Here is a 3,530-nt window from a genome sequence, read left to right on the forward strand (position 1 = left end):
AAACTCAAACCTAGAGCCGTGTGTGTGTGTGTGTGTGTGTGTGTGTGTGTGTGTGTGTGTGACACTTTACCAACAGAGCCATTTCCACAGCCTTCTTATTTACCTTTAATTCTTACTAAAAGCCAGAAGTGGTGTGTATGCCTGCAAACCCAGTACCTGGAGGGCTGAGGTAGAAGGGTTGCTGTGAGTTGAAGGCCAACCTGGGCTCTACAAAAATCTAAATAACAACAATAGCAGCAGCAACAACAACAATACTGCGGTGGTTTGAGTGAAAATGGCTCCCATAGACTCATAGGGAGCGGCATTGCTGGATGTATGGCCTTGTTGGAGTAGATGTGGTCTTGTTGAGAAAGTTGTTACAGTGGGTAGGCCTTGAGGTTTCAGAAGCTAGGGTGTCACCCACTCTTCCTTCTACCTGCTGATCCAGATTCCTTCCTGTGTTCTTCTCTAGCACCATGTCTACCTATGTGCTGCCATGTTTCCAGCCATGATAATGGGCTAAGCCTCTGAAACTGTATACCAGCCCCAATGAAATATTTTCTTATTAAGAGTTGCCATGGTGTCTCTTCACAGCAGTAGAAAATAATAATAATAATAATAATAATAATAATAATAATAATAATAATATTTCCATTACAATAATGAAAAACCAATTTTTTTTGGTTTTGGTACCAACATTTCTGTATTCCCGAAAATTCATCAGTTTTAGGCCAACCAAACAATTGATGGTCACATACTGTCAATCTGAGGCATGATTAGCCAAAGGCATCCTATAGAATAGAAGCTTGCTAAGAGCCAGGAGGCTGGCTAATGGTAGATACAGTTAATTAAGGACATGGTTCATCAGTGGGTACAGTTAGTTAGGGGCAGCATAGCTATTAAAGTTAATGGTAAAAGCCTTAGTAACACTGAATGCTGGAGAATCCAGCACTCTGAGGCTGAGGAGATGGGAGTGGGTTAAAACACTTGCTTGTACAAGTAGGAGGACTGAAGTTTGAGTCTCCAATCCCATATACGTGGGTGGATATGCAGAGATAGGGATTCCCCAGAGCCAGTTGGTTAGCTAGAGTAGCCATATTGTAGAACTCTGGGTTTGACTGAGAGACCTTGCCTCCATGAATAAGGTTATAGAGCCATAGAGGATGATCCCGACGTCAATCTGGGGGTACCACATGCACAGGCATGCCCATATATGCCCATGTGTGCAAGCATATGTATACAAAATGAAAACATAGATAAAGTGGACCCCTACCCCTTGCAAAGAACCCTGAACCCCAGTCCCCAGTCCACATCATATGAACTCTACGAGATGAGGTGGCTGCTGTTCAGCCCTGTGTTTACGGCAGGAATCTTGGCTCTGGTTTAGCTAAATACCCTTCCCAAGGTCACACTGTGAGTGCTTCCCACCGATGGAAGTCAGAATAGATTTATGCCACAGCAGGGACCCATTAGGAGATCTGCCAGTTGGCTTAGGATCCTGGCTGGCATCTCCTGGAGGAGGAGGCTGGCTGGCACAGGCCAATGGGTATCTGGGGCTGGGGGCTGCTTCTTAGAATTTATATAAGCAGCAGCAGCAGCAGCAGCAGCAGCAGCAGCAGCAGCAGCAGCAGCAGCAGCAGCAGCAGCAGCAGCAGCAGTAGCCTGGGGCAAAACAACCTAAACAAACTCTCTGAGGATGCTTTGGACTTAATCCCAGCAGCTTGGTAAGATAAACAAGATAAAGCTGGTGTGCCTCTAAGGTTGGGGGATCCTATTGCTACTACACTTGAAATATTCATGAGAGGAAGGGGAAGGATGGGAAGACAGCTCTAGAAAACATATTCCGCTTTGAAAAGTTGGAATTCAAAGGCATGAAAAATGAATTTCGGGAAATTAATGTTGGGGTGGAGAGAAGGGTGGGCTGATGGGGTGAGGAGAAGGAGTGGGCATATTATTGCCAGAAGCAACAAGGAAGGATCTGGGCGGGTGTGTATCAGACTGGCTATGCTCAGAATTTTCCATCAGGCCTGGAATATTTGAAATGTCAGTTGTCTCATATATCACTAGAAGTCAACCCTTGGCTGCATATGGATGATTCTAGTGAGGATTAAAACGTATAGTGTGCTGGCAGGTGCACGAACTGGGGAGGGTGCGGTGGGGCAGGACAGGAAAGATGAACGGGAGAAGCTGAGAAGTGAACTCACTCCTGTATCATGAGTGTAAGGCTTCCATGTACGTGTGTGTGGAGGCTTCAGGTGTGTCGTTCCTCAGGCCCCGTTCTAGTTTGCTTTTTGTTGTGGTTTCTGGTGTTGTGATAAGACAGTGACCAACACCAACATGGAGAGGAAAGGACTTATTTGGTGTACAGGTTATCATCTACCATTGAGGGATGCCAAGACAGGACTCGAGGAAGGAGCCTGGTGGCAGGAATTGAAAGCAGAGACCATGGAGGGTCCATGCTTGTTGGTTTACTTCTGTGCTCATGTCCAGTCACCTTCTTTATATGCCCAGGATCATAGTGGGCTGTGCTCTCTTGCATAAATTAGCAATTAAGAGAATACCCCACAGATATGCCCACAGATAGAGGCCATTCCTCACCTGGGGTCTCCTCTTCCCAGGCATGTCAAGTTGACACCCAGATTACCAATGCAGAGGCAGTGTGTCCAGAGGGTGTTCCCCTTGTTTTTCTTTTTCTTTTTCTTGTTTTGTTTTGTTTTAAACCATGTCTCTCACTGGCCAGGAACTGGCTGATGCTGCTAGGCTCGATTGGGCAGTGAGTCCCAGGCATCCTCCTGCCTCCACCTTGACTTTTGAATGTGGGTTCTGTTCCTGTACTTCCTCGGCAGCACTTTGTCGACTGGCCTTCCTCTAAACCTGGCTTTGTTGGACGCATCTTCCACATCTCCAAGCTCAGGTTTTCCTCTTGTGAAAGGCTCTCAGGCTGGGCACCACCTCCATCAACCTCACATCAGACTTCATGATTGTGATGGTTACTCTTCGTTGTCAGCCTTGCCACATCTGGAGTTAACTAACAACCAAGTGGCTGGGTACATGTGGAGGGTTTTTTTTTCCTTAATTAAATAATTTGAAGGGGGAAGGCCCATTTAAAATCTGAATCTTCGAGATGGGAAGATCCACATGTAATCCTTGTTGTTGTTGTTGTTTTCTTTTGTTTGTTTTGGTTTTTTGAGACAGGGTTTCTCTATGTAGCCTTAGCTGTCCTGGAGCTCGTTACTATGTACACCATGCTGACCTTAAACTGGAGCTCACAGAGATCTGCCTGCTTTTGCTTCCCAAGTGCGGGGAGCACAGGCATATGTCATGCCCACCATAATTCAGATCTTTTGAGATGAGAAGATCCATCTTTAACCTGAGCCACACCTTCTGTCCGCAGCCTGTATAAAGAACATGGAAAAAGGAAGCCTGCTCTCTCTTTCCCTGTTTGCTCTTACTCTCGCTGCCTTTACTGCCATTACAGCCTACTTCTTTGAGATTCTAGCATATACCAAAGACCACTGAGACACCCAGCCCTGTGGACTGAACAACTGCTA

Source organism: Arvicanthis niloticus, unplaced genomic scaffold, assembly GCF_011762505.2.
Source record: "Arvicanthis niloticus isolate mArvNil1 unplaced genomic scaffold, mArvNil1.pat.X pat_scaffold_600_arrow_ctg1, whole genome shotgun sequence".
Classification (NCBI taxonomy): Eukaryota; Metazoa; Chordata; class Mammalia; order Rodentia; family Muridae; genus Arvicanthis; species Arvicanthis niloticus.